The 27529-nt window shown below is 40.6% G+C and overlaps 1 protein-coding gene across 1 annotated transcript in view; it reads right to left on the bottom strand.

Moving 5' to 3' along the window:
- UBE3D (ubiquitin protein ligase E3D) overlaps positions 1 to 27529 on the bottom strand; it is a 325583-nt gene that overhangs the window by 134448 nt on the left and 163606 nt on the right. The gene's annotated exons all lie outside the window — the stretch shown is intronic.

Below are 27529 nucleotides of genomic sequence, written 5' to 3'. Positions count from 1 at the left end.
TTGGGTATCCAACCAAATCCCATCCCCCACCCCCAAACAGGAGTCACATAATTTATTCAGCCCAAAAAAAAAGAAAAAAGAAAAAACAAAAAACCCTCCAGCTGCCCTCATGGAAAGTTACTGCCCAGCTGACTGTTAACTCCCAAGAGTCTTAGATTGGGTGGGCAGCTAACCCTTTCCTGAATCTATTTTGTATCCAGTCCAGTGAACAGGAAACAGCTAATGATTATTGAACGCAGACAGCCCTGCAGTGACCGGAAGCAGCAAGGTGCCCATCCCTGCCCAGGGGGGTCAAGTGATTCACAGATGAGGCTGCTGTAGTCCTGTAGCTGTTGTGCTTTTTCTCCTTTTTTCCCTTTTTCAGCAGTTCTAGCAGATGGATTCATCAAAGCCCCAGACACCTTGTGCCCCTGAAAGGAGAGTCCTATTAGACCCAATGTGTGAATAAATCTCTCCTTCACCGATGCTCATTTCTCATTGGCAAATAAAACTCTGTTGACTGAGTAGGATGGTTGTGAAGTCAACACTTCTCTGGCTTTTACCAGGGAGGACGTCTGCATAAGCTATGACTTACTCCATCTTCAAATCACTTTCCCCTTTTCTCCCTCTAGCCACCTTCGGATTCAGTGTTAACGTTTTTACGGGAGAGTCCACAGTAAATGTTTCATGAGTGGCCTTGCTCAGCAGCTCTCTCCACATCACTAACCTTTTCCCCAGTAACTACCTCATCCCAGGGATACTGTTTGGTGGAGGTGAGGGCAGGACAGGGATTCATGACACTCCTACACCTGATCTGGCAGATCACAAATCTGCCTGGTTATAAACAGAAAAATCCATATCCTTTTGAATAGTCAATGCCTTTTCTTGATCTGCATGTTATAAATAAACTGTGTGCCTCCCTCTTAGGATGTATCCTGAACCTTCTCTTAAGTTAACTCCTCTTTCCCACTGCATTGGCTGAATCTCACGTATCCTGTCCTCTGTATTTTCAGATATTTATCTCTGATGCACAGTTTCCATAAAAATCTGGAAAACTGACTTAGTAAAACCAATACCTATCAGTTCCAACATCACCTCTGGTCTTTAGAAAAATATCACAGCAAAGAATTTTGCTCTGCTGTCTTGGCCATTTTACTGTTATTCTACATGCCACTTAGAAAGCCACCAAGGGCAGGGGCTCTGCTGCCAAGCCAGCTCCACCCTGGCCCTCGCCAGCCCGTAAAACCTCAGGGTTCTATTTATAGTGCCCATCCAATCCCTGTCCCAGACCATTCCCCCAAAACCGTCCGGCACAGGGTTCGTTCTTCCCACCTCAGTGGCTATATCCCGTACCCCTCTCCCTCTTCTCGGGAGCAGGCAGGAATTTTTCTGTCCCTGCCAGGTCACACAAGGACCCAGGATTTCTCAAAGGAGCTCAACACAGACCCTCCTTCCTGTCTGCAGGGATTTCTATCAGAAGCACCTCTGTGGTCAAGTCCACTAAACGTTGATATATTAAGAATCAGAAAATTCCTTTGTCTTAAAGCGTCTGGCTTTTAAAGGTGTGTCTTCTTGCAAAACACTATTTCAGATTTCAGGAGCTAATTTAAAACTTAATTGCTTTTCTTTTTATCTTGTTCTCCCCCATCTAGCCCCACCCTTCCACTGCCCTACCCCTTCACCCCTACCTCAATACACCCCCATCCTCCTTTGTATGCCTGCTATAACAATCGTCAACCTCCCCAAGACAAAGAATGCTCTGCAGAAGAGTACGAGGTCGGGGGGAGGGTGGAGTTGCAAAAGAGAACTTACACATATATATAGAGTTTTTAAAATTATCCCCCTCACAAGCACCCATCCTATCTGCAACTCAGTTAAGCTGCCTGACAGCTACAGCTCATTGCTTTATTTCTCTCAGACCCTCCTAAGGGCTTGAGCAATATCCTCTGTACTGCTGTCTCCTGAAATCATTCCTGGCACCATCTTCATTTCCCCCTTTTCTCTTGTTAAATCTCTGCCCTCTTTTCTCTGCCCCTTACACACTCTGGGGATGGAGTCTTTATTGTGCCTGAACTTCTCTTTCTTCTCCTCTCCTGGACGCTAACCAAACTTCTCACTTCTATTTTAATTTTTACTATTTTGACTTAAATTTCATCACCTCCATCCACCCCACCCACCATCTTCCTAAGTGCTTCTATAGCTGGGAATATACATTTTAATTTTTCAAAGGCTTCAGCTTTATTTCTTCCCTCAAGTGCTTCTGGAACACAGCAGGGATATTTAATGCTGTGATCCAGGAAGTCTTAGAACCTATGTAGTGGACGTACATTTTTATCTAAAGCCCCACAAAAGAAAAATCCCTTAGCAAGAAAAGGCCCCTACTATCAAAATGGAGGACACAGCACTGGCCACAGTACCCAGCTAAAGAATACTCAGGTGAGAAAGAGCTACAACAGGGTCTAATAACAGCAAGAGGCAATTTTTCAAGTTAGTTTTCCAGTAAGGCAGGCGTTTTGCAGAGCACAGTGAAGGAAAAACCTCTATAAAGACAGCACTTAAAGTGAACAGTTATCACTTGCATATTCATTGACTGGAGGCAATTTGCAACTAATAATAAGAACCCTGAAAGGAGAGAGAAAAACCAAACCCCACCGCTAGTTTTTGAGTGTTTACCAAATGTGTTGGGCAGAATGCAAAATGTTTTACATGCGTTACCTTAATTAATTTTCACACCAACCATATGAAATTGAACTATTGCTTTGACAATCTCACAAAAGGGGAAACTAAGGATCAGAGAGGTTGAGTGAGTTGCCAAAAATCACACAGTATATATGTGACAGAATCCAGGTGGTTTTAACACAAAGTAGTCCGAAGACAAAAGGTGATTTGGATAACACAAGGAGAGGAGCAATCCAAAACAGAAATCCTTCTTGGACATCTGGATAAGGATGATTATCTAATATTTAGTTTTAAAAAAACATGATATTGACATCAGAACCCCACTCAATAGTACGTAAAGCTAATGTATATATTTAAGCTTTAAAAATGTATAGTAGGGTCCAGACAGCAGAGTAGGAAAACCATGAGCTTACCTCCTCCCATGGGCATACCAAAAATACCACTATTTACAGAGCAACTATTAATGAGAACAACCAGAAGACTAGCAGAAAAGTGTCTGGCAAAATGAATTAAACAGAAAGTAAGGTTAAAAAAAAAGAAGACTAGAAGAAAATATTTTTTCACAACTAAAGATATAAAGAAGGAAAGACAGCAAAATGGGGAGAAGGGACAGAGATATGGGCTAGTCAAGACCACTGGGAAGATAACCCACAAATGGGAGGATAATCACCAGTGCAGAGGTTCTCCCCAAGGAGTGAGGGTTCTGAGCCCCACATCAGGGTCCCAAGCCCCACATCAGGGTCCCCACCCTTGGTGTCCTGCACTGGAAAGATGAGCCCTCAGAACATCTGACATTGAAGGCCAGAAGAGCTTGCATATGGAAGAGCTGGAGGGCTGTAGGAGACAGAGACTCCACTCTTAAAGGGCACACACAAAATTTCACAAACTCTGAGTCCCAGAAAAAGGTAGTCATTTGAAAGAAGTCTGATCAGTCCCAGTTACTGATCTTGGAAAGCCTCCCAGAGAGGTAGGAGACAACTGGGACTCCCACTGGGGATTTAGATACTAGTGGCAGCCATTGGAGGGAGCTCATTCTACCACAAGGACACTGGTACTGTCAAGGCCATTTTGGATTCCTACCTCGAGCCTATTGGCGCCAGGGGCTAACCCATCAACCAGCAGGTAGTCACTAGTCCAGGAAACCCCCCAGCCAAGCAGCCAGCTGCAATGGGGACCCAGATGTACCCACCATTGGGCAGAATGAACCCTGGGTCCCCTGGGCTGTGAGCCAGCAACACCAGAACTTGGTCCTGTCCACCATGGACTGGCACCAGTCCCATGAAGCTCTGGGCCACACAGCCAGCCACCCCAGGACCTGGCCCTGGCCAAATAAGGCAGGGCTAGTAGCCAACTGAGCAGGGGACCAGCCTCACTTACCAGCGTGCCTCAATAGAAGGGTCCACACAGCCCACATAGTGGGCACCCCTAGAGTTTATAGGTCTTGTGATCAGAGGAGAGTGTGCTGCTGAGCCCCATAGGATGTCTCTGACAGAAGGGCCACTTCTCTAAGACAAGAAAATGTAACCAACCTACCTAATCCATAGAAATAAACACAGAGAACTAGGCAAAATGAGGAGAGAGAGGAATATGTTCCAAACAAAGGAACAAGACAAAGCCTCAGAAGAAGAACTAAACAAAGTAGAGATAAGTAATCTACCCACTAAAGAGTTCAAGGTGTGATCCTAAAGATGCTCAATGAACTCAAGAGAAGAATGGACTAACACAGTGAGGAACTTAACAAGGAGAAAATATAATGAATAACCAAACAGCTGAAGAATACAATAACTGAAGGAGTCAACAGCAGATTAGATAACACAGAAATACAGATCAGCAAACTGGAAGACAAAGTAGTGGAAATAACCCAAGCTGAAAAGAAAAAAGAAAGAGAATTTTAAAAAATGAGGATAGTTTAAGAGAACTCTGAGACAATATCAAATGCACTACAATTTTCATTATAGGGTCCCAGAGGAGAAGAGAGAGAGAGAAAGGGGCAGAGAATATAGTTGAAAACATAATAGCTAAAAACTTTCCTAACCTGGGAAAGAAAACAGACATCCAGGTCCAGGAAGTGGAGTCCCAAATAAGATGAACCCCAAAAGTTCAAGAAACATTATAACTAAAATGGCAAAAATTAAAGATATAGAGAGAATCCTAAAATGAGAGAAAAACAACTAGTAACATACAAGAGAACTCTCATAACACTGTTAGCTACTTTTCAGCAATAACTTTGTAGGCCAGAAGGGAAAGGCATGATATATTTAAAGGGAGGAAAGGAAAAAAATCTAAAACCAAGAATACTCTATTCAGCAAGGCTTATTCAGATTTGGAAGAGAGATCAAGAGTTTTACAGATAAGCAAAAGCCAAAAGAGTTCAGCAACACTGAACCAGCTTTAAAGAAATGTTAAAGGGATTTCTCTAAGTGGAAAAGAAAAGATCACAACTAGAAATATAAAAATTATGAAAGGAAAAATCTCATTGGTAAAGGAAGCAGATCAACCACTTATAAAAGTATTAGAAAGGTTAAAAGACAACAGTAGTAAAATTACCTATATTCACAATAAATAGTTAAGGGATACACAAAACAAAAAGATATAAAATATAATGGAAAACTATTGTATGTAGGGGGGGAATGCAGGGTTGTTAGAATGCATTCAAACTTAAGAGATCATCAACTTATAATAATCACATGCATGTGATTACATATATGTAACTTGTTATATTAAGAACCTCATGGTAATCACAAACCAAAAATCTATGCTAGATACAAACAAAAAAATAGAAAGGGATCCAAACATAACACTAGAAATAGTCATCACAAAGGAAGAGAGCAAAAGAAGAAGAAAGGAATGAAAGAGAACCTCAAAAACTACCCCAAAATGATGAACAAAATGGCACTATGTACATACCTATCAATAATTACTTTAAATGTAAATGGACTAAAAGCTCCAATCAAAAGGCATAGAGTGGCTGAATGGGTACAAAGCAAGACCCACATATATGCCACCTACAAGAGACACAATTCAAATCTAAAGACACACATAGAAAGTGAGCGATGGGAAAAGGTATTCCATGTAAATGGAAATGAAAAGAAAGCTGGGGTAGCAACACATATCAGACAAATAGACTTTAAAACAAAGACTTCAACGAGACAAAGAAAGACATTACATAATGATTAAGGGATAAATCCAACAAGAATATATAACAATTGTGAATATGTATACACCCAACATAGGAGCACTTACATACATAAAGCAAATATTAACAAACATAAAGGGAGAAACTGATAATAACACATAATAGTAGGGGACTCTAATGCACAGATCATCCAGACTGAAAATCAGTAAGGAAACACTGTCCTTAAGTGATACATTAGACCAAATTGAGTTAATAGATATATAAAGGACATCCATCCAAAAGCAGCAGAATAAACATTTTTTTTTCAAATGCACATGGAACATTCTCCAGGATAGATCACATGTCAGGCCACAAAACAAGTCTCAATAAATTTAAGAAGACTGAAATAATATCAAGCAACTTTTCGAACCACAAAGGCGTGAGACTAGAAATCAACACTAAGAAAAAAACTGCAAAAAACCCACAAACATATGGAGGTTAAATAATATGATACTAACCAACCAATGGGTCACTGAAGGAATCAAAGAGAAAATCAGAAAATACCTGGAGACAAATGAAATGAAAACTCAATGATCCAAAATCTATGGGACACAGCAAAAGTAGTTCTAAGAGGTAAGTTTATAGTGATACAAGCCTACCTAAGGAAATAAGAAAAATCTCAAACAACCTAGTCTTACACCTAAAGGAAGTAGAAAAGGAAGAACAAACAAAACTCAAAGTTAGTAGAAGGAAGGAAATAATAAAGATCAGAGCAGAAATATATAAAATGGAAACTAATAAAAACAATAGAAAAAATCAATGAAACTAAGAGCTGGTTCATTGAAAAGATAAATAAAATTTATAAACCTTTAGCTAGACTCATCCAAAAAAAAAACAAAAAAAAAGAGCAAGAGAGAGAGGGCCCAAATAAATAAAACAGAAATGAAAAAGAAGTTTCAACCAACACCACAGAAATACAAAGGATCATAAGAGATTACCATGAATAATTATAAGCCAATAAAATGGACAACCTAGAATAAATGAATAAATTCCCAGAAACATACAATCTCCCAAGAATAAATCAGGAAGAAATAGAAAATATGAACAGACCTACTACCAGTAGGTCTGCATCAATAATTTTAAAATCTCTCAACAAACAAAAGTCCAGGACCAGATGTCTTCACAGGTGAATCTGACCAAACATTTACCGAATAGTTAACACTTGTCCTTCTCAAACTATTTCAAAACATTGAAGAGGAAGGAATGCTTCCAAACTCAATCTACAAGGCCAGCAACACCCTGACACTAAAACCAGACAAAGACATCACACACACACAAAATTATAGGCCAATATCACTGATGAACATAAATGCAAAAATTCTCAACAAAATATTAGCAAACTCAAATTCAACAATACATTAAAGGGATCAAACACTATGTTCCAGTGGGATTTATCCCAGGGATGTAAGGATGGTTTAATAGCTGCAAATCAATAATATACACTGCATTAACAAACTGAAGAATAAAAATCATATGTTCTTCTTCATAGATGCAAAAAAAGCTATCAACAAAATCCAATGTCCATTTATGATAAAAATAAGACCTGAAAAAATAAAACTCTAAGAAGAGAACATAGATAGAACACTCTTTGACATAAATCGTAGCAATATTTTTTTTGGCTCTGTCTCCTAAGGCAAAAGAAATAAAAGCAAAAAGAAATGGGACCTAATTAAAAGCTTTTGCACAGCAAAGGAAACCATCAACGAAATGAAAAGGCAACCTACAGAATGGGAGAAAATATTTGCAAATGATACATGTGGTAAGGAGTTAACAACTAAAATATACAAGGAACTCACACAACTCAACATCAAAAAACAAACCGATCAAAAAGTAGGCAGGGGATCTGAATAGACATTTTCCAAAGATGACATACAGATGGCCAACACACACGTGAAAAGATGTTCAACATCACAATCATTAGGGAAATGCAAACCAAAACCACAATGAGATATCAACTCACATCTGTTGGAACGGCTATCATCAAAATGACCACAAGTAACAAATGTTGGCGATGATGTGGAAAAAAGGGAACTCTCATGAACTGTTGGTGGGAATGTAAATTGGTGCAGCCACTATGGAGAACAGTATGGAGGGTCCTCATAAAATTTAAAACAGAACTACTATAGGAACCAGCAATTCTACTTCTGGGTATTTATGCAAAGAAAACAAAAACACTAATTTGAAAAGACAGATGCACCTCTATGTTCACTGCAGCATTACTTACAAGAGCCAAGATATGGAAGCAACCTAAGTGCTTATTGATAGAAGAACAGATAAAGAAGATGTGGTATATATAATTAGTGGAATATTACTCAGCTATAAAAAAGAACGAAATCTTGCCATTTGTGACAACATGAATGGACCTAGAGGGTGTTATGCAAAGTGAAATAAGTCAGATGGATAAAGATAAATACTGTATGATTTCACTCAAGTGGAGTCTAAAAAATAAAACAATGAATGAACAAACAGAAACAGACTAAGATACAGAGAATAGACAGGTGGTTGGCAAAGGGGAAGGAGATGGGGAAGAGGCAAAATTGGTGAAGAGGATTAAGGGGTACAAACTTCCAGTTTAAAAATAAATAAGTCACAGGGATGTAATGTACAGCATAGGGAATACAGTCAGTAATATATGGGGACAGATGATAACTAGATATCATAGTGATCACTTTGTAATGTATAAAAATATTGAATCACTATGTTGTACACCTAAAACTAATATCGTAAGTTAATTATACTTCAATTAAAAATTATATAAATATATGTCACTCTCTTTACAGAGCGTGGACTCAAGACATTTTAAATGAATTATTTTTACACCTTCATAACATTACATGTTCAAGAATGCCTCTAACTGTCATCAACAATAGATATGTAAATATTTCAGTCAATACTCAGGTAGCAAAAATGGAAAACCACTTCTTACAGAATTATATCTTAAACCGTGTTTTAATTTGCTGTGCCAATTAATACTCTATTTCATACCGTGTTACATAACACCTTTCTTCTACTATCCCGAAAAGGGACAAGAGGTTCTTGCCTTTAATCATTTAAAATCATATGCTAACATTATCTCTTGTTTAAACAAGAGATTTTTTATTCTCTATGTATTCTTTGCAAAGTATTCTAGGTCCGAGAAATTATTTCAGCTATTCCAAAGCACGATCAGAAAGAGCAATTATTCCACATTATATTTTATAACTTAAATTTTTTATAGTTTGTAATTCTATTCTGTTTGGTCTACTTTCTTTTTTGTAAATATTTATACTCCAAGTATTAGCATACGTACCTAAATAAACACCTTTCAGTTCTCCCTTCTTGCAGCCTAATTAGAAAATGTGATGGCACCATAACAATGTTGAGTTTACAACAACTTATTAATCGTGTCTGGCAAAGTGCTGCGTGCACTAAAAGGTGCTACTTTTAGTAAATATTTATTTACAGAATTTTGGCTATCTCTGGGCTTAATAGAAGTAATAATGAACATTTCCAGAGGGAAAGTAACAATTTACTCTGTGTTTGGCATTGTGCTAGGCTTTAAATTACTTCTCTCATGTGAACTTCAGAGCAACACATTATTTCTACTTAACCAATGGGGGAATTAAAATTTGGGGAGGTTAAATGTGCCCTTCCCAAGATCACACATCCCATAAGTGAGAGAGCCAGATTCCGTCCCAGGTGTATCTGTTTCCAAAGCCCACCATGCAAATAGTTTACAATACTATCATCTCCCTACCTTTTCGACTTTCCTAAAAAGCTCCTGAATTTTTTTTTTTTTTCCTTGGGCTACACTGCCCAGCATGCAGGATCTTAGCTCCCCGACCAGGGATCAAACCTGTACCCCCGGAAGTGCAAGCGTGGAGTCTTAACCATTGGATCGCCAGGGAAGTCCCCAAAGCTGCTGAATAACATTTTTTTTTTTTTTTTGGTACGCGGGCCTCTCACTGTTGTGGCCTCTCCCATTGCGGAGCACAGGCTCCGGACGCGCAGGCTCAGTGGCCATGGCTCACGGGCCCAGCCACTCCGCAGCATGTGGGATCTTCCCAGACCGGGGCACGAACCCGTGTCCCCTGCATCGGCAGGCGGACTCTCAACCACTGCAAATGAATAACTTTTTAACCTCACCATTTCCTTTCATATTTCCTTGCAAGATACAAATATTTACTAATTTCAGTCCCCAACTCCCCTCCGACTCAAATCTATGCCCCTGCAAAAAAAATGTCAGATCTTATTACGTACGCTCGTTATTTATGATTCTTCTCAGGGGTGTGCTGGTAAATATCTGACAGTCAACTCTGAGAATGGAAGCTGGGAGAGGAGCCCTGATTTGTAGTGTTTGTCTGATTTCCATGGCATAAATCCTGCTATCATGGATCATTTCAAGCCACCGAGATGATGTCACTGAACACAGAGTCGGAAAGAGATGCGTACAGCTCACTTTCTGTATCTGGTGCAGGGGTGCTTCAGCACACCACCCATATTGACTAGTGTAAGTTGAAAAAAAAAAACATTAAAAAAAAAATCCTCCTTGTTTGGATTAACTTCGGATGACTAACTAGGAAACACATCTATTTTAAATACTCAGGTACTGTTTGATGAATTAAACTGATTTTTTGTTCTTCCAGACCAGTGGTTCTAAAAGAGTGGTCCCCAGGCCAGCAGTATCGTGTTACAAATGCAAATGATGTGCCCCAGGCCAGACTTACTGAATCAGAAGGAGGATGGTGACTGGAGGTGGGGGGTGGGGGGTGGGGGGGGGGGGGGGGGGGGGGGGGTAGGCAGGGGAGGTCAGCAATCATTATTTTTATGAGCCTCCAGGTGATTCTGTTCCTAATTTCAAAATCTCTCTTCCATTTCAGCCCTGTGAAACTAAAGAAATCAAGGTAGAGGAAGCTAACGAGAGGAACCTGAGGTCAATTTTAATGGAAAAAAGAGCCAGGGGTGGTCATAGATCTGGTAAGTAAGTGTGTAATGCAGACTGCAGAGCAGAAAGGTCTCACTCATTTACCATTTACCCGATTATCACTCACATCTGTGTCAGGAGAAGTGACCGTCAAACCTGTCTGCAGACGGTCTCTCCAGAACAGAGAAGCAGCTCATTGACTTTTAGAGACTCATCCCAGAAGCACTGGAATGGATCCATCTGGAAAGCCTCACTCCTTAGTGTACAGCTTGGGAAGCTCTGCACTTTACCCGACTGAGTTAAAACACAAGCTTCCGGGACTTCCCTGGTGGTCCAGCGGTTAAAACTCTGCGCTCCCAATGCAGGGGGCCTGGCTTCGATCCCTGGACAGGGAACTAGATCCCACGTGCATGCCACAACTAAAGATCCCACACGCGGCACTGAAGATCCCGCATGCTGCAACTAAGACCCAGCACAGCCAAATAAATAAATATTAAAAACTAACAAACAAAAAACCCCACAAGCTTCCTACCTAAACACCACCTGGGTGTACCCTGGGTTTACCTGGGGGTAATTTTTTTCTGCCTTCCTCAGCAGTTGACCTGCTTCAGAGTCTCCTTGGAGGGCTTGTTAAAACACTTATTGCTGACCTCTGTCCGCACCCAGTGCCTGATTCATTAGGTGGGGCCCATACCTTTGCATCTGTAGCAAGTTCTCAGTGATGCTGAGGCTGCTGGTCTGAGAACCACAGGCCACACTCTGAGAACTACTGGCTGTACCCCGTGCTCTAAGTTCTCTCCCCAGTCTGGATCGTGTTCTCGGATTGTTAAGGAGCTGTTGGATTTTACCCTGAGGCTGGCCTATGCAGTGGTTGGTAAGGAGAGGTATGCAGTGGAACTGGCAATAGCAAAGCTTTCATTTTAGTAAAGCCATCACTGCAAAACAGAAACACAGTTTAACCAGAGCCATAATTGGTACACTGCACAAGGATTTTCATTCTGCTACACCTCATTTTACTCTGAAGAGGCATTTACTACGGACAGTTTTTAAAGGAAAATTTTTATAATTAGAGAATGCTTTATAAGTATAATCAATTTTGGCTTAATGGGAAGGATTTTGTAGAAATCAAAACGCACACTGGCATCAAAAAAAAATATTCCAGAAACAAACATTATGCAATTGACAAGGTATTCATTAATATTCGAATATACTATTTCCAGCATCTCACTCAGGAATGAGTTGATGCTTTCTCTGTGAAGACTCAGTGTTCCTATTCCTGAAATGACCCAGAGTCATTAGTACAACTTGTCTTCTTCATTCAGCTCCAAAGCACATGAATAACCAGATAGCAATCATTAAGTTTGCAGGTGGCATCAAGCTAAGAGGGCAATTATCCCAAAGGAGAAAAAAAAAAAAATTAAATACAGCATGACCTTGGTAATTTGGAGCAAAGGAGAGAAAATACAGCAAACATTATCTGAGCAAGATATACATTGAAAGAGAAAATCCAAATTGCAAAATAAAGGTCAGTATATAAGCAAGTTTGCCATTTATTTATACATTTATTCAGCAATTAATTATTGAGCACCTACTATCTGCCAGGGTCTGGGGATAGAGCAGTGGGCAAAACAGACATTGTTCCTCACTCATGCAGCTCAGAGACAAGAGGGAAAGAGCCCTTAAACAAGTAAGCAAACAAATAAAACTTTAATTTCCTAATTATGATATGTGCTTTGAAGGAAAAGAGCAGAGGAATATGAAAAAGAATAGGTTGGTGTGACAGAAGGGGGATTCTTTAGGTGGAGTGGTTACGGAAGCTTCTCTGAGGAGGTGACACGAGCTGGAATATAAATGATGAGAAGCAGTCAGCTGTAGGGAGGAGACTGTTCCAGACAGAGGACTGTTCCAGGCCAAGCAAATATCCTGTGGTTATTCCCAGGGCAGGAATGGTCTAGGAACCCCCAAAGGGCCAGAGAGTAAATAGTTTAGGCTTTTGTGGACCGTAAGGTCTGTGTCCCAAGTTCTCAGTTCTTCAGGTGTAGTAAGAAAGCAGCCATAGACAATACTTAAATGATGCATATTCCAATAAAACTTGATTTACAAAACAGGCAATGGACAGACTTAGCCTGCAATCAGAATTCTTTCAGTTGCCAACCCCTGAAAGAATAAAAGCAGGAATAAGACTGGATTAGAAAACATAAGCAGAAGCAGGACATTCATCTTCTAAATGAGTTAGGAAATTCATCTTCTAAATGAGTCAGCACTAGTCAGACCATCACTTGATAAAATGTCTTCCTTAGGCTCAACATTTAAGTGGGGTTTGATAAAACATAGAGGTTCTAAAATAGTAATGATTATAGCTTTGGAAAACTCTGACCAAGTGAAGAGTTTAAATGAGTCGACTTATGCAACGTGAAGAACAGAGAAAAGGTAATAAAATAGTTTTCACATGTTTGAAGTGTTATTTTTGCTGAGGATGTGTCCAGCTGTTTTCCATGTTCACTGAGTAGAGAGACACAGGAAACAAACGGAAGGGGAAAGTGAGGCGTGGGAAGGAAATGGAACTAGAGGAACAGAATGGCCCGACAAGGTAAAAACCTGTAAACATGGTCCCAGCACTCTCCTCCCTGTTTCTGTGGCAGACATGTCTATTCAGGACTAAAGGAATATTTTCATCGATGTGTCTCAGGTATACCACTGTTTAAAGGAATGCCACCACAGGGAACTATACTCAATATTTTGTAACAACCTAGAAGGGAAAAGAGTCAAAGATAATAGATATACATGCATATGTATAACTGAATCACTGTGCTGTACACTTGAAACTAACATGACATTGTATGTTAACTATACTTCAATACAAAAAAAAGGATGCTATATGTACACTTGTCAAGTGAATAGTTGCCCCATAATTTATCTTCTTTTAAACACTGCATCTTCCTTTTTAAAAAGCTCACATGTATTGATCAATTATTCTATGCCAGGTGTGCCAAGCACCTTACATGCATTTTCTCATTCACCCCCTCACGATACTCCTAAGAATCAATTTTATTCTCATCCTCATTTTACTAAAAACTGAGTCCTTGCTGTTATTGTCCCATTTCATAGAAAACTTAAGACTTAAAGATAGTAAATAACTTTCCCAAGGCCCAAGAACTAGTAAATGGTAGACCCAATCTGTTTTACTTTTAAGGTGAGGCAGATTAAGGAATAACTGTATTTACATTTCTTTCGTAAATAGCACTGAGCGATATCAATCATAAAATTTCCACGTTTTTGTTTGGAGGATCAAAGGTTAAACAGAATGTACGTTTGACTAGAGCCAACTTAGCTCATCCACAACTCTGAAAACATTTCCAGAAGATCAACGATTTTTATTTATTGTCTACGGGTATGTATTATGTGAAGAGGCTCAAATCTTGGAATAGTCTAAGATGTTGATTCACTTTTCTAAGCTCTCCTAATATCTTTGGTAGTAATTAGGGTTTTAATTTCTTTAAACACAGGAAACATCGTGGTTTTCCCACCTCTCTCACACTTCCAATATCTGAAGCACTTGTGGGTCTGTTTCTTATTGTTGGTTCTTCCTCTCATGTCTGATGTCCTTATGTGCTTAGGTATCTTTTACTATATGATGCTCATTTCCTTCAGAAAATTCTTTGTGACAATTCTTTGAGGCCTAGGATGAAGGTGCATTCCTCCGAAGAGGATTGGAATTTACTTCTGCCAAGTGCTTGGAGGGACCACCAGTTTAAAGCCAACTTAAACAAAATTCACAGGCTGCGTTTTATTGGACCGCAAATCTGGGAAGTTTGGGCTGCAAATCTGTGTCAGGATCAACTTGTCATTATATCTCATGTTTCCCTCTTTCCAACACTGCTTGGTGCCAAGGTAAATATCCTGGCGTTCTCTTGCAGGAGGATGTTAAATGAATATTTGTGGTTTCCCCTTTCCCTTTGAGGTCCCAGAATGATGACAGAAGGGTCTACTATTATATTTCCCATCTCGGGCTTGGTCTGATTCCCCACACCTCTGAGGCCAGCTGGACAAGTCCAGCAGGACTAGCAATTGTCCTTAAAGCAGGGGTGGCTTCAGGGATTTGCCTACCTCTCTGGGTCCCACCCTTACTTAATCTTGGCCTAATAATTCTGTTATCTTATCAGGTCTTTGATGCTCTTAAAAGAGGGGTGTTAAATATTTTGTAGTATTTTAGGTTGTGTTATAGGAAAGAATTAACCTCACTCAACGAGGGGTCTGGCCTTTGCTCTTGGCCCCTGGGAGGTGATCTCTAAGCTCTTGGAACGTCCTGCCTGATACGAGTGTGTCTTGGTTACCTAAGGGCCTTGGGTCACACCAAGAGCCCACTATGGGGATGTGAGTCACTGGGTATCAGCTACACAGGCTTCAGCCATGTCTAAGTGACTAAGTCCTTGGAAAAACTCTGGACACCAAGGCTTGGGTGAGCTTCCCTGGTTGGCAATACCCTGTGCATATTATCACACATTGTCCTGGGAGGAGTTAGCCCTACACGTGACTCAACTGGGAGCGCAAGGGAAGCGTCACACGTGGAACTTCCCTGAACTCTGCCCCTATATCTCTGTTCTTGGTGGATTTTAATCTGTAGATTTTTGCTGTAATAAAACATAACCATGAATAAAAACAGCTTTCAGTGAGTTCTGTGAGTTCTTCTGGCAAATTGTCAAACCTGTGGGTATCCCCAAATTTTCAATTGGTGTCTGAAGTAAGGGTGGTCTTGGGGACTTCCCAAATTCTGCAGTTGTATTCAGTGGAAAGTTGTTGCTTTCAGTGGAAGGGTAGTCTCATTACCTACCCATAATGAGTGGAAATGAAAGAGTCTGTAATAATGAGGAAATGCATTTTCCTGGCTTTAGTCCATGTTTTCATACAAAACTGTTTACTTGAGTTAAGCAATATGACTGAATTAATTTTAATCAAAATGTCAGAACAGGCTTTTATGAATCAGACTTAGTCAAATACTGACCACTTGGGTTTTCAACAAAACAAATGTCATCATATGTGTGTGAATATATAAATATATATAAATGTAACGAATGTATATATAGTTATGTCTGTATGAATATACCTGATTAACAATAAAGCACTAGATTAGGACTCAAGACATGGGGGTGATACTTGCATAACTGATTTTACTACTTTCTGGAAAAGCCAACTTTAGTGATTCATTTATTTTCTTGAGCCCACTTCCTTGTAAACCTAGTGACATAGGTCAGGGGTTCTCATTGGGGGTGACTTTGCCTATGAGAGGCCATTTTGAAAATGGAGGGGGTGACTTTTGGTTGTCATGACATTTGGGAGAACTGGCATTTAGGGGGAGTCAGGGATTTTAAATGTTCCACAAGGCACGGCACAGAGCGGCCCAGTGAAGAACTGTTCCACATCCTACATAATTTGTGAATGTTTTATCAGACATTCATTTAGGTGAAACATTTGTTTATAACTATCGGAGCCTAGAATCTATTTATACATAAAAACAACATATGTTTTGCATGATTTTAATACCTGTGGAATTTTCCAGAATTGAGAGGAGACTGCACATTGTCTTGTCTGGCACTTTCCCAGCAATTCCACTCATGGGTTTGAGTCCTTCAGACCACCCCCCCCACCTGCATGAGTCTGTATGTGTGCCCGTCACACCCATGGTGCGAGCACAGATGGCTCCATCAGGTCCTCAGTGTGGTCCTAGGCTGAGCATTTGCCTACTGAAATGTAGGTTATTATAATTGTAAATCACTTCTTTCATGCCTTCTCTGTACTGAAGTTAGTGCACTATAATTACTTAAAATTAGGTATGTATGTAGGTTATCATATCTATGGATTTCATTTCTGTGTGGTGCCCTGGTCTGCCTGTCAAATTTTCCTTAGGCCACTTGTAAACACACACACACACACACACACACACACACACACACACACACACACAAATGGGGAATGATTGGAATCGCCTTTTTTATTAAAAGATATTCCACATTAAGAATATGTCAAGGTGGGGATTGGTTCATGATGGCGGAGTAGAAGGCCGTGCTCTCACTCCCTCTTGCGAGAGCACCAGAATCACAAATAACTGCTGAACAATCATCGACAGGAAGACACTGGAACTCACCAAAAAAGACACCCCACATCCAAAGACAAAGGAGAAGCTGCAATGAGATGGTAGGAGGGGCGCAATCACAATAAAATCAAATCCCATAACTGCTGGGTGGGTGACTCACAGACTGGAGAACACTTATACCACAGAAGTCCACCCACTGGAGAGAAGGTTCTGAGCCCCACGTCAGGCTTCCAAACCTGGGGGTCCAGCAACGGGAGGAGGATTTCCTAGAGAATCAGACTTTGAAGGCTAGCGGGATTGGATTACAGGACTTCAACAGGACTGGGGGAAACAGAGACTCCACTCATGCAGGGCACACACAAAGTACTTTGTGCATCGGGACCCAGGGGAAGGAGCAGTGACCCCATAGGAGACTGAACCAGAACTACCTGCTAGTGTTGGAGGGTCTCCTGCAGAGGCAGGGAGTGGCTGTGTCTCACCGTGAGGACAAGGACACTGGCAGCAGAGGTTCTGGGAAGTACTCCTTGGCGTGAGGCCTCCCAGATTACGTCATTAGTCCCACCAAAGAGCACCGGTAGGCTCCAGTGCTGGGTCGCCTCAGGCCAAACAACCAACAGGGAGGGAACTCAGCCCCACCCATCAGCAGACAAGCAGATTAAAGTTTTACTGAGCTGTGCCCACCAGAGCAGCAGCCAGCTCTACCCACCACAAGTAGAGGTTTCCTCCCATCAGGAAACTTGCACAAGCCTCTAAGATACCCTCATCCACCAGAGGGCAGACAGCAGAAGCAAGAAGAACTACAATCCTGCAACCTGTGGAACAAAAACCACATTCACAGAAAGGTAGACAAGATGAAAAGGCAGAGGGCTATGTGCCAGATGAAGGAGCAAGATGAAACCCCAGAAAAACAACTAAATGAAGTGGAGATAGGAACCTTCCAGAAAAAGAATTCAGAATAGTGATAGTGAAGATGATCCACAACCTTGGAAAAAGAATGGAGGCGAGAAGATGCAAGAAATGTCTAACAAAGACCTAGAAGAATTAAAGAACAAACAAAGAGAGATGAACAATACAATAACTGAAATGAAAACTACACTAGAAGGAATCAATAGCAGAATAACTGAGGCAGAAGAACGGATAAGTGACCTGAAAGACAGAATGGTGGAATTCACTGCTGTGGAACAGAATAAAGAAAAAAGAATGAAAAGAAATGAAGACAGCATAAGAGACCTCTGGGACAACATTAAACGCAAAAACATTCACATTATAGGGGTCCCAGAAGGAGGAGAGAGAGAGAGAGAGGACCTGAGAAAATACTTGAAGGGATTATAGTTGAAAACTTCCCTAACATGGGGGAAAGGAAATAGTCACCCAAGTCCAGGAAGTGCAGAGAGTCCCATACAGGATAAACCCAAGGAGAAACACACTGAGACACATAGTAATCAAATGGACAAAAATTAAAGACAAAGAAAAATTATTGAAAGCAGCAAGGGAAAAATGACAACATACAAGGGAACTCCCATAAGGTTAACAGCTGATTTCTCAGCAGAAACTCCACAAGCCAGAAGGGAGTGGCATGATATACTTAAAGTGATGAAAGGGAAGAACCTATAACCAAGATTACTCTACCCGGCAAGGATCTCATTCAGGCTCAATGGAGAAATCAAAAGCTTTACAGACAAGCAAAAGCTAAGAGAATTCAGCACCACCAAACCAGCTCTACAACAAACGCTGAAGGAACTTCTCTAAGTGGGAAACACAAGAGAAGAAAAGGACCTACAAAAACAAACCCAAAACAATTAAGAAAATGGTAATAGGAACATACATATCGATAATTACCTTAAACGTGAATGGATTAATGTTCCAACCAAAAGACACAGACTTGCTGACTGGATACAAAAACAAGACCCACATATATGCTGTCTACAAGAGACGCACTTTAGACCTAGGGACACATACAGACTGAAAGTGAGGGGATGGAAAACGGTATTCCATGCAAATGGAAATCAAAAGAAAGCTGGAGTAGCAATACTCATATCAGATAAAATAGACTTTAAAATAAAGACTGTTATAAGAGACAAGGAAGGACACTACATAATGATCAAGGGATCAATCCAAGAAGAATATATAACAATTATAAATATACATGCAACCAACATAGAAGAACCTCAATACATAAGGCAACTGCTAACAGCTGTAAAAGAGGAAATCAACAGTAACACAATAATAGTGGGGGACTTTAACACCTCACTTACACCAATGGACAGACCATCCAAACAGAAAATTAATAAGGAAACACAAGCTTTAAGTCACACAATAGATCAGATAGATTTAATTGATATTTATAGGACATTCCGACCCAAAACAGCAGATGACACTTTCTTCTAAGTGCACACAGAACATTCTCCAGGATAGATCACATCTTGGGTCACAAATCAAGCCTCAGTAAATTTAAGAAAATTGAAATCATATCAAGCATCTTTTCTGACCACAACGCGATGAGATGAGGCATCAATTACTGCAGAAAAAAACATAAAAAACACAAACACATGGAGGCTAAACAATACGTTACTAAATAATCAAGAGATCACTGAAGAAATCGGAGAGGAAATCAAAAAATACCTAGAGACAAATGACAATGATAACACGATGATCCAAAACCTATGGGAGGCAGCAAAAGCAGTTCTAAGAGGGAAGTTTATAGCAATACAATCCTATCTCTTATAGCAATACAATCCTATCTCAAGAAACAACAAACATCTCAAATAAACAACCTAACCTTACACCTAAAGGAACTAGAGAAAGAAGAACAAACAACACCCAAAGTTAGTACAGGGAAAGAAATCATAATGATCAGAGCAGAAATAAATTAAATAGAAACAAAGAAGACAATAGCAAAGATCAATAAAACTAAAAGCTGGTTCTTTGAGAAGATAAAATTGATAAACCATTACCCAGATTCATCAAGAAAAAGAGGGAGAGGACTCAAATCAATAAAATTAGAAATGAAAACGGAGAAGTTACAACAGACACCGCAGAAATACAAAGCATCCTAAAGAGACTACTACAAGCAACTCTATACCAATAAAATGGACAACCTGGAAGAAATGGACAAATTCTTAGACAGGTATAACCTTCTAAGACTGAACCAGGAAGAAAGAGAAAATATGAACAGACCAATCACAAGTAATGAAATTGAAACTGTTATTAAAAGTCTTCCAACAAACAAAAGTCCAGGACCAGATGGCTTCAGAGGCGAATTCTATCAAACATTTAGAGAAGAGCTAACACCCATCCTTGTCAAACTCTTCCAAAGAATTGAGGAGGAAGGAACACTCCCAAACTCATTCTGTGAGGCCACCATCACCCTGATACCAAAAGCAGACAAAGATACTACAAAAAAAGAAAATTACAGACCAATATCACTGATGAATACAGATGTAAAAATTCTCAACAAAATACTAGCAAACAGAATCCAACAACACATTAAGAGGTTCATACACCATGATCAAGTGGGATTTACCCCAGGGATGCAAATATTCCTCAATATATGCAAATCAATCAATGTGATACACCATATTAACAAATTGAAGAAAAACCATATGATCATCTCAATAGATGCAGAAAAAGCTTTTGAAAAAATTCAGCACCCATTTATGATAAAAACTCTCCAGAAAGTGGACATAGAGGGAACCTACCTCAGCATAATAAAGACCATATACAACAGACCCACAGCAAACATCATTCTCAATGGTGAAAAACTGAAACCATTTCCTCTAAGTTCAGGAACAAGACAAGGATGTCCACTCTAACCACTATCATTCAACATACTTTTGGAAGTCCTAGCCATGGCAATCAGAAAAGAAAAAGAAATAAAAGGAATACAAAGTGGAAAAGAAGAAGTAAAACTGTCACTGTTTGCAGATGACATGATACTATACATAGATAATCCTGAAGATGCCACCAGAAAACTACTAGAGCTAATCAATGAATTTGGTAAAGCAGCAGGATACAAAATTAAGGCACAGAAATCTCTGGCATTCCTATACACTAATGATGAAAAATCTGAGAGAGAAATTAAGGAAACACTCCCATTTACCATTGCAACAAAAAGAATAAAATACCTAGGAATAAACCTACCTAGGGAGACAAAAGACCTGTATGCAGAAAACTATAAGACACTGATGAAAGAAATTAAAGATGATACAAACAGATGGAGAGATATACCATGTTCTTGGATTGGAAGAATCAACATTGTGAAAATGACTCTACTACCCAAAGCAATCTACAAATTCAATGCAATCCCTATCAAATTACCAGTGGATGGATCTAGACACTGTCACACAGAGTGAAGTAAGTCAGAAAGAGAAAAACAAATATTGTATATTAACACATATATCTGGAACCTAGAAAAATGGTACAGATGAACCGGTTTGCAGGGCAGAAGCTGAGACACAGACGTAGAGAACAAACGTATGGACACCAAGGGGGGAAGTGTGTGTGTGGGGGTGGTGGTGGCATGAATTGGGAGATTGGGATTGACATGTATACACTAATATGTATAAAATGGATAACTAATAAGAACCTGCTGTATAAAAAATAAATAAAATTAAATTTAAAAAAAAAGAGAATATGCCAAGTTAAAGAGTTCTCTGAAATCTTCCCTCCTTCATTCCATGAATTAGCCTGGTTTGGACTGTACGTGATGAAACACTTGGGGAATGTTTCTAAGCCACCCTGCCCCATGTAGCACCATAACAACCTGCTCCTTTAAGGCGTGGTCTGTAACCAAGGATGATCCTGTGGTTCAGAGAAGAAGAAAGAAATGCATCAAGTCCATTCTTAAAGGTAGCCTCTGCTCAGGATCAAGCGAGTGTGTCTTCATTTCAGCATAATTCATTTCAGTGAACTTACTACTAAATTGTAGAATCACACGGATGACTGATGACCAGTGTCCTTCATCACAAAGGGTTTGTGACCTAACTGGGGAGAAGTTTTAAACCCAAAAGGCTATGACATCATGAAGCAGATGGAAGAATCTGAAGGGTGAGGGATAAGCAAAATGCTATGGGAGAGCTCGTATGGGGATAACTAATTTGACCTGGGAGGAAAAGAAAGGTTTTGAGAAGTGGGAGGGGGTGTTTCAGTTAGGAAGCACTTCATTAACAAGGGACCAAGTGGAAGTTAGAAACTGTAAGGCAGGCCATGGGAAAGTCTGGTCCATGGTCTCAGAAATTTCACATCAGTGAGGAGATAAGGACAAGGTAAGGCTGGAAAGGTAGGTTGGGACCTGATCGTGGAGGACCTTGAAAGCCAGGCTGAGGAGACCCGACAGGATTCTGAGGCAATTCTGCGGCAAGCCACAGAGTTTTGAGGAGAGTGATATGATCAGAGCCCTGGTTTCTGAACATATTCTGGCTGACCTCTGCAGGATGCACTGGGGGCTTGGAGGAGGTACAGAGAAAGACATGCCTGTCAGTAGGTGGTTGCAGCAGTCCAGGTGAGACTCCCAGGTGAGGGTGGGAAGCAGAGCAGCAGTAGCTGGGTTGGAAGAAGAGGGCAAAGAGAGACTTACAGAGAAGGATGGTGAGGGAGGGCTCCACCCTGGGTACCCAAGTGTAGCTGATGATGCTGCAGCCTGGATACCGACAGCCAGGGGAGGGGTTCCCAGGAAGATGGAGGAGACAATGAGCTTGGTTTTCAGACCAGTTGGATTCGAAGGGCAGACACTATATTCATGTGGAGATGTCCAGCAAGCAATTAGAAAAAAAGGGCTGAGTGCTCTACAATTTCCAGATTATCTGTCACTTCTCTACCGCTCTCTTCCTCCAAGAAAGGACCTCTCCTCTGTCATGACTGAAAGGTTACACATAGCACTGTGGATAAGAACTCATGCTCTGGATCTGACCGAGCAAGAGTCTAATACTAACTATGCCACTCTCTAGCTGTATGACCTTGGGTGAGTCATTTGATTTCTCTAAGCCTTGGTTTCTTCATCTATAAAATGGTTCTCACAAAAGTATATTCTGTATAATGTGGGGTTTTTTAATTAATTTATTTATTTTATTTTTTGGCTGCATTGGGTCTTCGTTGCTGTGCGCGGGCTTTCTCTAGTTGCAGCGAGCAGGGGCCACTCTTCGTTGCGGTGCGCGGGCCTCTCATTGCAGTGGCCTCTCTTTGTTGCAGAGCACGGGCTCTAGGTGCGTGGGCTTCAGTAATTGTGGCTCACGGGCTCAGTAGTTGTGGCTCGCGGGCTCCAGAGCGCAGGCTCAGTAGCTGCAGCACATGGGCCTAGTTGCTCCGCGGCATGTGGGATCCTCCTGGACCAGGGCTCGAACCCCCATCCCCTGCATCGGCAGGCATCTGGATTCCTAACCACTGTGCCACCAGGGAAGTCCATAATGTGGTTTTGACAAACCAATGAATTAGTACCTGGCATATTGTAAATGTCTAAAAATGTCACCTGTTATTAAACCAGATGACTTACCATTCCACAAACACACCCCAACTTTCCTACCTCTGATCATCTGCCCCTGCTGCTGTTCTCTGCTTACAATGTCCTCCTACCTGAGCCCCACCCATCCACTAACAGGTATCATTCCTCCTGTTCACCTTGCTCCCTACTCAAGATCTTGAAATCTCATTTATCCTTGACACTAAGAGCTGGGGTTGGAATTTGGAATTAACGAGATTAGAAGAGTTTGCACACTCACTGTGATGATTAAACAAAGTCTTGGCTGGCTCACAAGGGGAAATGCAGACTTTATTCTATGACAGAAAATACTCTGATTCTGTGAGACTTTCCTAATACGTTTTATTTAGAAATTTTATTTATTTATTTATTTATCTTAGCTGCGTTGGATCTTAGTTGTGGCACGAGGGACCTTCGTTGAGGCGTGAGGGACCTTTCGTTGTGGTGCGTGGGCTTCTCTCTAGTTGTGCCGTGTGGGTTTTCTCTCTCTGGTGGTGTGCGGGCTCCAGAGCTCGTGGGCTCTGTAGTTGGCAGCACGCGGGCTCTCTAGTTGAGGCGCGTGAGCTCAGTGGTTGTGGTGCTTTGGCTTCGTTGCCCCGCGGCACGTGGGATCTTAGTTTCCCGATCAGGGATCAGACCCACGTTCCCTGCATTGGAAGACGGATGCTTTACCACTGGACCACCAGGGAAGTCCCCTAATATGTTTCAATAGAAGGATCACATAGCAAGCATCTTGCCAAACACAGCCTTTATCGAGTATAAAAAGGAGAAGAATGAAACCTTGGGAAGCCCAAACAAGTTCGGTGCTGTGTAATGTTTGCTATCGTTTTATCCTTGTGAACAGCTGAGTACTTTTTCCTTGGCCCTTCTGTTTTGGTTCCTCTTTAGCAGCATTCTCCCAGATAGAAAGTGCTACCAGTCAGTTCTTTCCTGTTACCTTCCACCCACGCTTTGTTTTGGCAAGTGTAACCTGCCTGGGAGCTGAAGAACTGCTGCTCTGCACAGCTCTCATGCCAAATTGGAAGAGACATTGTTTTCTGTAAAATTAAGATAAGAGTTCAGGAGGGCCGATCTGCTTCAAAAGATGATTTTAACAATTTTTTTAAGTTAACTGAAAACAGTAGCTCAATGTCATTCTTTGGGTTTCTACTTATTACAGTATCTTTCTTTTGTTTTCAAACAGTTCCTATAGCAATATAATGAAAATAACCTTTATTTTTTTTCCAGCTGCGAAGAGAGAACTATAAATTATTCCTTACCCTAGATTCCTTTCAGCACATACCAAAGCCAGTGCTTGCTCTGCCCCAATAAATCAAAGCTTCAAAAGGGCAAGGCAGCTCATCAGAGAACACAGCTTCCACTAACTAGACAATGAAATCCTGCGTCTGTCATCTTTGGAATTAATAAGAGATAAAGTGCCACTTTACACAAAGTTTCCAAACCCGGTCAGGAAAGAGTCAGGACATAGAATGGATTTGCAAACCTGGTCATTATATTCGTGTAAGAAGATATAATTCAATCAAGATTGAATTTTCATCTGCATTTCATAGCCATGGGTTGATGTCTTCAATGCATTTTCAGTAGAACCAAAGACTTAATCATTTTACTTTTGAAAAATATATTTCCAAAAGAGAAATATTTGGGGGCTGATAAGGAGAATGTTTCTAAGAGAAAGTGATATTGAAAATAAACCTTGAAGGATGTAGAAGTTTTTAACAGAGATGCACAAACATTTTGTAAGAATGGATAGACTCAAATCATAGGGTCATGCCCTACTGATCTAACTTTTCTAGGTTTCCAATATTATTGTCCCCAGTAGAGTAATTAATGAAGGCAACAACTTATTGAATGCCTTCTCTGTACCAGACACCATGCTGAACACAGGGTTAAGGAGACGAATAAACACTGGGCCTGCCCTCAAGGAGCTTTTAGCCTTCAAAAAGTTCTAACTCTTGTTTAGCTTTATTATACAAAATGAAACACAAGAATCATTATAAATTGATTCTGAAGTTCAGTTGGAAGCTCTACATGAAAGTTTTGCTTCATAGCAATTTTTTTTTTTTTTTTTTTTTGCGGTACTCGGGCCTCTCACTGTTGTGGCCTCTCCCGTTGCGGAGCACAGGCTCCGGACGCGCAGGCTCAGCGGCCATGGCCCACGGGCCCAGCCGCTCCGCGGCATGTGGGATCCTCCCGGACCGGGGCACGAACCCGTGTCCCCTGCATCGGCAGGCGGACTCCCAACCACTGCGCCACCAGGGAAGCCCCATACTCTTTTAATTAAAAAAAAAATTTGAATGAATAAATGCATGTAACATTATATATGGTTAGGGTGTGCAATGTGTTACTTCGATACATTTATATTCTCATATTGCCAATGTAGTGATATTTATCACCTTACACAATTATAGTACAATATTATTGTCGATATTCATTATACTGTGCATTAGAGCTCTATGGCTTATTTATTACTCATTAAAAGTTTGTACCCTTAAACACCATCAGTCTTATCACCCCAGTTCTCAGCCCCTAGTGACCACCATTTTACTCTGTTTTTTACAGGTTTAACTTTTTTATATTCCACATATAAGTGATATCTTACAGTGCTTGGCTTTCTTGAAGACAGCTTTTCTAGGACAGAATGTAATTGCAAAAATCAGCTGGATTCCATAAATTTTCACCATAACCATAGCCACAAATTTAGTAATTCTACACTGCTACACTGCTTGAAAATTAAAACAGAAGAAAAAATTGGTTAATGCTTAAGTTACAACACTTCTGTAAAGGTAGAACAGTCAAAAATATATAAATGTATTTCAGTCCCATCTTCATCCAAACAGTGGCAACATTTGGGTCCAAGAAACTTCCTGGGAGAAAATCATTTCATAAGAAGATAGAATTCTGCACGTGGGCTTGGTTCAAAAGTGGCATTTTAGTGTGTCGTACTCAAAATTTGTCTTTAAGTCCAGCTATGGGATGGGGACTTCGAATTTTAAAAATTGATAAGCAATTTTTACTAAAAACAAACTATAGACCCTGGGGGGCAGGGAAACACTGCTTTGGGATTTCTGTCACAAAGTGTAACACAACCTGGAGACACTCAACATTCTCCTACTTCTGCACCCTACACAGAAGACCATTTGGCTTATCCAAGCTTCCGAGACAACTGCACCCTTTTGCTCCAATGGGGGGCATCCAGGAATAAGAGACACCATGCTCACAGACAACAGCCCCACCATGGACACCTCAGCAGTGGAGATCACCAGCACCAAATGATGCTGGATAGAAGAAGAAGAAAATGGCAGACGCCATGGGGTAGGTGACAGCTGGTAGATGATTTATATGATCACCACCTAGATATAGAAAATTCTGCAGGGAGCTGCAGGGCTTTCAATAGCAGGTGAAGATAAGAACCAGAGGACTACAGTTTATTCTTGCTCGTCTGACCCCATTTGTCTACCTCCCTATGATGAAGTTGACTACAGTAGTCTACATAAACATACGTTACTCAAATATTAGGTCCTAATTCATTTCAAGAATATGCTGAGTTATTCTCTAAGAAGAAAAGTGATCGCTTATCTGAAATTTAGTAACATATTCAACAACTTCTTTCCCATCTGTGGTATTTCTGGTTGAGTACCCATATTTTACACTGCTGTGACCCCAGAGCCTGATGCTCGAACATAAGGGAGGGAGGAAAATACACAAGAAAATTAAGAATATAAGGGAATAAGGCTTGTTCACCATGAAGACTCCACCTTGTTCTCCTGGGAACCAGTGGCACTGAACAAGGAAAAAGAACTCCTGCTACTTTTGGAAATTATATAAAAGGTAAATTGAACTGGTCAGAAACTTCTGGGCTGGCTTCCTTTCCTCTCTTAAAGAGTTTTGCAAAAGGTTTTCTGCTCACAAGAGAATACTGAAAAAGAACTCATGGTAAAAGGTCTATGTGAAAGTGCTGAGAATGGGTTATCCTGCACCGTGGTAGGTCAGAGCTGACTGCAGCTGGAAAAGTATGTATCCTACTGTACCTTTAATGGCCTTCAAAAATATTTAAGAACTGACCAGGAAAAGCACTGATGAAGTTCTTCCATCAAGACTCTCTTTGACAGTTTTTTTGGAATTGGAAAGCCTCTTCTTGTTTCCTAACAATAGATCTTCCTTTTCTTCTCAATCTACTGGGTGCTCTGCTACCAGATTAATTTTCCTAATGTACCACCTTTATCATGTCAT

This window comes from Aethalodelphis obliquidens, unplaced genomic scaffold, assembly GCF_003676395.1.
Source record: "Aethalodelphis obliquidens isolate GAN/ISIS:26980383/991018 unplaced genomic scaffold, ASM367639v1 scaffold3, whole genome shotgun sequence".
Lineage (NCBI taxonomy): Eukaryota > Metazoa > Chordata > Mammalia > Artiodactyla > Delphinidae > Aethalodelphis > Aethalodelphis obliquidens.
The sequence above is the reverse complement of the archived record's forward strand: the minus strand, read 5'-3'. Positions and strand labels throughout refer to the sequence as shown.